Here is a 9,577-nt window from a genome sequence, read left to right as displayed (position 1 = left end):
ACACTATCCACAACACCACCAATCTTTGTGTCATCTGCAAACTTCCTAACCCACCCTTCTACCTCCTCATCTAAGTCATTAATAAATATCACAAAAAGTAGAGGTCCCAGAACTGATCCTTGTGGGACACCACTAGTCACAGCCCTCCAATCCAAATGCACACTCTCCACCCTCTGCTTTCTACAGGCAAGCCAATTCTGAATCCACACGGCCAAGCTTCCCTGGATCCCTTGGCCTCTGACCTTCTGAAGAAGCCTATCATGCGGAACCTTGTCAAACGCCTTACTAAAATCCATGTAGACCACATCTACTGCACTACCCTCATCAATCTTCCTGGTCACATCCTCAAAGAACCCTATCAGGCTTGGGAGGCAAGATCTTCCCTTCACAAATCCGTGCTGGCTGTCCCTAATCAGTCCATGATTCTCTAACTGAAAACAGATCCTATCTCTTAGAATCCTTTCTATCAGCTTACCCACCACAGACGTAAGGCTCACTGGTCTGTAATTCCCTGGACTATCCCTACTATCTTTTTTGAATAAGGGGACAACATTCACCACCCTCCAATCCTTCAGTACCATCCCTGTGGACAACGAGGACTCAGAGATCCTAGCCAACAGTTCAGTAATCTCCTCCCTCGCCTCACGAAGCAGCCTGAGGGATATTCCGTCAGGCCCCGGGGACTTATCTGTCCTAATATTTTCTAACAGCTCCAACACATCCTCTCTCTTGATATCTACATTATCCTTACCAACACTGTCCTCAGTGTCATCAAGACCCCTCTCCTTGGTGAACATTGAAGAGAAGTATTCATTGAGAACTTCACCCACTTCCACAGCTTCCAGGCACAGCTTCCCACCTTTGTCTTTAATCGGACCTACCTTTACTCTAGCCGTCCTTCTGCTCTTCACATACGAGTAAAAAGCCTTGGGATTCTCCTTAACCCTACTCGCCAAGTCTTTTCACGTCCCCTTCTCGCTCTCCTCAGCCCCTTCTTGTTCCCTCCTTGCTACTCTATATTCCTCACGAGCTCTGTCTGATCCTTGCTGCTTACACCTTATGTATGCTGCCTTCTTCTTCCTAACCAGTTTTTCCACCTCTCTCGTCACCCACGGTTCCTTCACCCTGCCATTCCTTCTCTGCCTCACTGGGACAAATTTATCCCTAACATCCTGCAAGAGATCCCTGAACATTGACCACATCTCTATAGTACGTTTCCCTTCAAAAATGTCATCCCAATTCACACTCTCAAGTTCTCGCTTTATAGCCTCATAATTCGCCTTTCCCCAATTAAATATCTTCCCATCCTCTTTGCTTCTATCCTTGTCCATGACAATTCTAAAGGTTATGGAGCAATGGTTACTGTCCCCCAAATGCTCACCCACCGATAGATCTGTCACCTGACCCGGTTCATTACCTAAAACTAGATCTAATATGTCATCCCCTCTAGTTGGCCTGTCAACATACTGTGACAGGAATCTGTCCTGGACACACTTAACAAACTCCACCCCTTCTAAACCTTTGGCACTAAGCAGGTGCCAATCAATATTTGGGAAGTTGGAGTCTCCCACTATAATAACCCTGTTATTTTTGCACCTTTCCAAAATCTGCCTCCCAATCTGCTTCTCAGTATCCCTACTGCTACTGGGGGGCCTATAGAATACTCCCAGAAGAGTAACTGCTCCTTTCTTGTTCCTAACTTCCACCCATATTGACTCTAGAGAGGATCCTTTCACATTATCCACCCTTTCTGCAGCTGTAATATTGTCCCTGACCAGTATCGCCACCCCTCCTCCTCTTCTACCCCCCCTCCCTATCCCTTTCAAAACACTGGAAACCAGGAATAGGATTGCCGATGTTTTCTAGTCTCTTCACCTACTCTAAATCAAAGATAGACAGCTTTCGCATTATCATCATGTAATCGTTTGAGAGCTTCTTCTAAAATGCTGAGAAAGATACTGAGAAGGTCAACTTGGTTACAAGGGCAATGGTGTAAACTTTGAAAGGTCTTGTTCATGGTTAACTGAAAAATTTTCAGTGACTCTGTAACTCCATATGGCAATTTGGAATAAAAGTGAGGTGAATATCTTCATCTGCACTTAATTGAATATGTACATGTGACAAACCTAACTTTGCGAAGAGCTTGACTCTTGTCAGTGCTGAGGAAAGATTTTGCAATATTCTATTAGCTGCTTGTTTATCTGTACCTGGATCTTGAAATTTTGTTGCTTCCTGTCATTACCACTCACATGTAGATCTACCCAAGCCCACTTCCACTCCATCCATAATGCAGACTCTGTTTTCCAGTTGGACAAATATGTTTCCGTGAAGGGTTCACATTGTGACTTTGCTCTGGTTGGAGTTACATTTTATTGTTATATGTTGTTTTTTTCTGACATGTAACACTGCCTCCTTAAAGTACTAGACATCTGGTGAATGGCTGCCTTTCTATCCGTAGCAAGAATTGGCACCACCTACACCCACATGCTGCAGACTTTGTTTCAGGATTGGAGCTCCTAGCTAAAGGCAACAGTCATCTCTGTGCTGGTGACAGATACCATTCCTCGGCACTTCTCAATGTCATTTCCATTGAGGTCATGTTTTCACAAATCAGGTTAAACTCATGATCCTGTCTGATTAACAATCTGGACTGAACTTGGTCAGCACTTGAGCCACACACAGATCTATCCCACGGTGCACAACCTAACAATTCACCAATGTTGCAATGCCCCTATAAATCCTTTAATGAACAATATATTCAGTGCATCTTCTGTTCTTTAATACCTTGTGCCAAATTTGTAACATCCTACTACTCGGAATGGCAGTGTATTGAAATAATCCTCCAAATGATTCCTCCTCCACAATCCTGGCCTCACACTGCTCCACACAGAACACAGGTCTACCTGAGGTGGTGGCATTAGGCATCCTACAGGCAGGAGGGAGCAGCCCTGGGAGTACTCAGCATTGACTCTAGACCCCATGAACCTTCACAGTGTTAGGTTAAACAGGGGTAAGGAAACCTCCTCCTGATTACCACCTACCGCTTTCCCACGGCTGATGAATCAGTGCTTCTGCATGTTGAAAGTAGCAAGGGCACAGAATGTACTCTGGATGAGGTACTTCAAAAACCAATCACCAATAGCGCTGAGCTAGCAGATGCTGGAGGACATTATTGCCAGACTGGCTCCTTGGCAGGTAGTGAGCAACCCAACATGAGGCATAAACTTTCTTGACCTCATCCTCATCAGTCTACCTGTAGCAGATGCATTAGACTCAGAAATTTGGACAACCCCAGAACTCCAAGGTGACTGATGAGGCCAATGTGAACTGTAGAGTCCTTCACAGACAGGGCAGACGAGCAGGTAGTTTGTGAGGTGGTGCTTTCCTTCCACGGGTTACATTGGGCTTCTGTGTGCTGCAGGTGCATGGGCTTGAGGTTCTCATTATCATACTGAAAGTTCCTTTGACTGATCTTGGGTGAGGGATTCTCAAAAGTCAGTAGGGATATTCATTTTTTCCAAGGAGGTCTTGAGTAAATTCTTGAAACTTTTTCTCTGTCTGCCTGGAAATCTCTTCCCATGACAGTGTGTGGCATTAGGCTTGTGAGCAACGTGGCCTCGCCGACAGTGCTGACTGAGCTCAGCCTCAATGCTTGGGATGTTGGCTTGTTAATCCTTCCAGTAAATATTTAAGTTTTTTTGCAGAGAGTATACATTTCCAGTCCCTTGAAGTGCCTGCTGCAAGTAATCCATGTATCAGAAGCGTAAAGGAGGGCAGGGATTACTCTTTACAATATTATTTTACAGATGACGAATTCTGAGGTCTTTATCTGCAAATTGACCAGAGGCTGTGCTGATGTACAAAAAGTGATGGTGAATATCATTACCAATGTCTGCCTTCACCAAGAGGTAGCTCCCAAGATATGGGAGGTGATTCACATTTTTCAGGGTCTCTTTATGAAGCATTATTGTCAGAGGGCAATGTGGTGCAGTGTGAGCAGGTTGGGAGGACAACCTTTAGCTTGCAGATGTTCAGTGTAAGGCCCATCCTCTCGTATGCTTCAGAGAATAAGTTGAAGATGTTTTAGAGCTCAGCCTCTGAGCATGCACAAATGGAAGTATCATCTATATAACATAGCTCAATTACTGAAAGGGCTTACATACGATGAATGTTTGTCGGCTCTTAGACTGTACTCACTGGAGTACAGAAGAATGAGAGGGGACCTCATTGAAACATTCAGAATGTTGAAAGGACTGGACAGAGTAGATATGGCTAAGCTGTTTCCCTTAACGGGTGAGTCCAGGACTAGATGGCACAATCTTAGAATTAGAGGGTACCGGTTTAAAACAGAAATGAGGAGAAATTTCTTTAGCCAGAGGGTAGTGAAATTATGGAATTCTTTGCCACGTACAGCTGTGGAGGCCCAAACGTTAGGGGCATTTAAGGAGGAGATAAATAGGTATCTAATTAGTCGAGATATCAAGGGATACGGGGACAAGGCCGGAAATTGGGGCTAGCTAGGAATAGTTTTTAAGTGTAGCTCATGGAGCAGACTCAATGGGCCAAATGGCCTACTTCTGCTCCCTTGTCTTGTGATCTTGTGATGCCCAAGTATTTCTACATCTTGTTCTTAATGCTTATGGATATTGAAGGAGATCTTTGGTCTGTTATTCCAGGTCAAATCAAAATGCCTGCAGTTTGGAGAGCAAGCAGAAATCTGACAATAATCATACACAGGACACTGTGGTGATAGGAAACCAAGAATTTGAAGAAAGGGCTGTCCCTGTGAGCGACTTTGACCGTGGCACTGCTGTTTAATCTTACATTTTTGAAAGATCTCTGAAAATTTCCAAAAAAGGCACGGTCTAGTGGAAATTATTAAATTTCTTGCATAAACTTTTCCTATTCCCACATGCATTAATTTTATTTAATGGATGTGGCAATAATTTTTGTTCCATTTCACATGGATTGGTGAGGGTTTCAAACAATCAATAATAATTTTTGATTGTAGTATGTTTATAAGAATGAACAAACTTAGAATATGTAAGCAAAAGCCTAGAAAGTGGACTCATTGGCACCTGTGCAAATCATACATTAAAGCAATTTAACCTGGATTAGACAACACATGGTGATTAAATGGAAAAGTGTCACAACTCGATTAAATTTGAATATACTTAATGTTTGCTTCAGTTTTATGTAAAACATTTAAATACATTAAAGAATGAGATGAACATATTTAAAAAAATCTGAATTGAGTCTACTATTTTGTTGTACTATGTGGCTTCTGTTTATGTCCATCTTTGGTGGGAGCGGTGACAGGGGTGGGTCAAGGTTTCATTTTATCCGAAGTTTGGGAAGTGGGTGAAAATTGAAGGCCAGAGGCAGGGAAAAGAATCTGAGATCTTTGGGCAGGTAAGAGATTGCCAATCTTGTACATGATAGGACAATATGATTCCAAAGGTGAGAGAGATCTGATGTTGAAGGGAACTGCAAATTAGCCAGTAACAGGTTGGGTGCCCCATTACACACCCTGCTGATTTTATTTCCCAATGGACTGGTGTATAACAAAGCTGTTTACTCCCAATTGGCTCTAGTTCAATTTTACTCCCACCCCTGGAGCTAACTTCCTTCACACTTGAGCAAAGCAGTCACAGGCAGTTAAAGGACATCACGCTTACAGATGGTTTGATTATAATCAAGCTGTCATGTAGATAAATATAAAAGGATGCCAGTCTCTTTAATCTTTTTGCCAATAGTGATTTGCATCAATAGTAGAAAAACACATTATAAATTAGACACAATCCACAATTGTTCTAATCTTTCCACGTTGTACATCACAACTAAAAGAGTCAAACTACAGAACAGCACAAAAAGTTAGTAATTGGCCAAACATGGAGTTGAGTTGTGTACTGTGACTAACCATATTACTAATTGTAAAATTTGTATGAACTCTTGGCATTTTCACCCACATGAAATTACACTATTAATATCATTTATAAGTACATTCAATACTCCCTTACCCTTCTAAAAGTCCTTGGAAGGGGCACGTTTCTGTTGGTAACCAGAGATATATTTGGAGTGCTGGGTTGCAGCTTTAAATTTGGCTGGACTGAATCAAAGATCTTTCATGCATGGGAGGAATTGCCCAACACTTCTCTGCCTGCCCGACTAAAGATAACCATTTTGTCCCTTCCCCTACCTCCAGACTCTTATTTCCCACCCCACCCCTCAAACGTTTACTCACCCTCTTATGTAGTTTTGGAGTCTGCATCTATCAAGGTTTCTTGTAGAGTATTCCAGGTCCTAACAATCCTCTGCTCAAAAATAAATTCTGCTAATCCTTCCCTTACTTCTTTTGACTACTTAAGTTTAGCAACTCACCCATACTGGTAGGATTTTCCTCATTTTCTTGATACTCATACTGAACAATTCAGAACTGTTCCGATTCCTTGCTGAAGGAAGTACCACTTCTAGTCATCACTGTTATCATTCAAGTAGTTTGGCTAAGTACCACTCCATGGCTTTGATATCCTTCCAGTAGAAAGATGCTCTCTAATGTACATTCAATAGACTATTTCCAGTCTTAATATCCATAGACTGAAACATCTCATGTCCGAAAGCTTGTGAATTTAGGATTCATGCCGAAATGGATTGAGGGTTCTAACCACTGCTAGATAAATATATTAAAATGTTATATAAACCACAGTATTGCACACAGCTAGCATTTAAAAATTCCACCAGTTATACAAAAAACTACTGTTAAAGATTGTTACTTATAATCATGATGCTGCTTGGTCTCAAGGAATTGGAACTGGAGATTTTCTGCCATAGTATTCTCACCCAGAGGTACAACTTGTGGTGAGAAAGGGAGGAGAGTTGTTCCCAATTAATGTTTTTTCACCTAATACTCACAGTTATTGAGCTCATCCTTTTGTTCCAATGCCCTTGTCTTCTCTCCTTCCTCATCCCTACAGTCCAATCTCTCTTTTTCCCCAGTTCCTCCGAGATTACCCATAGCACTTTCCCCCATTTCTTGCTTCCTGCACAGCACTTTTGTAAAGTTGGTATCATTTGTGATAAAGGAACCAAAGAGAAGAGACACAAGATGGACAAAGTTTTACAGACATCTCCATGGAGAGGGAGAGGAAGAGGGAGAAAAAGCTAAGAGTTCCTGCTTTGAGTGCAGTTAGCACTCAAAATAGAATGAGTTTTGAGAAGACCATTTTAAAAAAAAAATCTAGCTTCACCTCAAACCTATTTACCATTGTAAAATCTGCCATGAATCATAGTAAGAGAACTGAGAAAGTGACTCAGAACCCAAAATTGAGCTGGTGCTTATTAAGTATCCAAAATGACTTTTTCCACAAATATATTTCTAATCAGTGCCTGCATTAATTTTAAATGATTGAAAATGACTTTAGAAAGGCTATATATTACACACACACACACACACACACACACACACACACACACAGAGTATTCAGTAGTCAGTTTCTTAGTAAATAAAGAAAAGGACATTATTTTTTTTTTAGGTAGGAAAGCTCCATGAAGGGCACAATTAGCAAAAAATTGCATCTGATTAATTCGGTTTGGGGTGATAGGCAGATTTGTGGATGGATTGGCTTCAAGCACATTGCCTTTGAAATCCATTGAAGAAAAATGGTAAAATTCAATTAGCATTGAAAATATTGCTGATTCATGACTTAGCTCCCGAAAAACTCTTTTACCCATATTTTCCTGTGTCTTATGTAATTAAACAACACTGTGAAAGCAAACAGTATCACATTGGGAAAATGAGGATCTGAACTGCCAAAAATATTGAACTGTAAACTATTTTTTAATAATCTTCAATTAGGTTAAATATTGTTCAGTACACAGTGCATTGAACCTGTTCAATTTGACTGGTTGGGCTTCTTTGAATTTTTGGAAAATAAAAATTCTTTGATAATTGAAGGCAAGGATAAAAGATGACACCAACATATTCAAATAAATATTCAAGAAGCTTCAGTCAAGTTGGATATTTTAAAATTTCAGATCTATCAAATAATGTTTGGTTTGCTGTATCTGAAGGAAATAGCCATTTGTCCTTGAAACACATGAAGATTTTAAATGGATATAAACTATAATCAATTTTGCATACAACATTATAGATGTTTTAAAGCTTTCTGACATCCAAAACTCTGCATCTAGAAATATGAATAGAAAAAAAAGAAAACACTAGTAACAAGTTTCAAAGACTTTTAATATACAGTTTTTTTAAAATATAAATTAAAAGGAAAACAGAACATTTGTCACCTGGAAATTTAACATAACCATTTAAAAAGAATAAAACCCAATTACACACAAAAAATAGGCAACTGCAAAAACTCCCATTGCAAAGCATTCTAGGATTTACATACCAGTTGAAAAAAAATAAGACTCAAGATTTCTTTAAAAATAATTGCCCAAGAAAGAAACAAAACATCCTGGTTCAACACATTAAAAATACGTCAGTCTAATACACTTTGGATGAGAGTTCATAAGGCAAAAACAATTTTATTTTGTTGTGTATATTTTCCCTGGCTTCTATTTTGTAAGTCAAACGTTGCTTAGCCATCATATACTTGCTCCCATTTTTTAAACTACTTCTCAGTGTAATCAATACAAGGAAAAAGATATCCATTATTATACTTAAATACAAAATGAATACTGTTATTCCTAACACAGAATACTAAATTCTACAGACATGGTTAAAGTACACAGGTCGTATTAGATGTGCCAGAAAAGATTATCGCTTTGTTCTTAAATCTGGTCAACTTCATCTAATCTTTACATATAATCAAAGCTGCAAATAACCATGCCATTAAAACAAGTTACATATATACACATAAAATTTTATCACCGATATGTACATTTTATGTTTGTAGCTGAAAGACTTGTTTTTTGATGCACCTATTTGGAAATACAAACCCCCAACTTGGTTCAAAAATAAAAAAGATTAAGAAAGAAAATTAGCTCAAAAGGTCAGAAAAGAAATTTGAGATGTAATAAAAAAGGCACATTTGGCAGCTACTAAAACTGACATGCGCCTGGCACAAACAGTACAGTGCGCATTAATACACATTCAGTCACAGGTTAAATGACTTCATTTAAACCAAAGCAAATCACTCAGGCTGAAACAATTTTTTTTAATGCATCAAGGGTCACCAGCCTTGTTGCAGTGATTTGCTGCAAATTTTTCTTCTAAGAAGGAAGGCTCATACAGTTTACTATTCCTCAAGAGAAACATCGAGCAGCAGGTAATTGAAGATGAGGTACAGATCAACTATGATCTGGCTGAATGGTGGAACATGCACAAGGGGCTGAATGTCCCTAACTCTTTACAAAATAGATTTTGAAAAATTCAATGCGCTTATCAGGAGACGCTATACCTTTTGCAGATCTATGTAGTTGGCCATTCTTTTCATTAAAAATCCTATGTATTCCTTGCCCTGCCTTATGTGGTCATCAAATATAAAATTTTAAAGAAAAATTGTTATCAGTATAGAAAAAAAGTATGACCAAATGGTTTTATTGAAACAACAAATATGAATTTAAC

This window comes from Pristis pectinata, chromosome 3 (assembly GCF_009764475.1).
Source record: "Pristis pectinata isolate sPriPec2 chromosome 3, sPriPec2.1.pri, whole genome shotgun sequence".
Classification (NCBI taxonomy): domain Eukaryota; kingdom Metazoa; phylum Chordata; class Chondrichthyes; order Rhinopristiformes; family Pristidae; genus Pristis; species Pristis pectinata.
Note: the sequence above shows the minus strand (reverse complement) of the source record.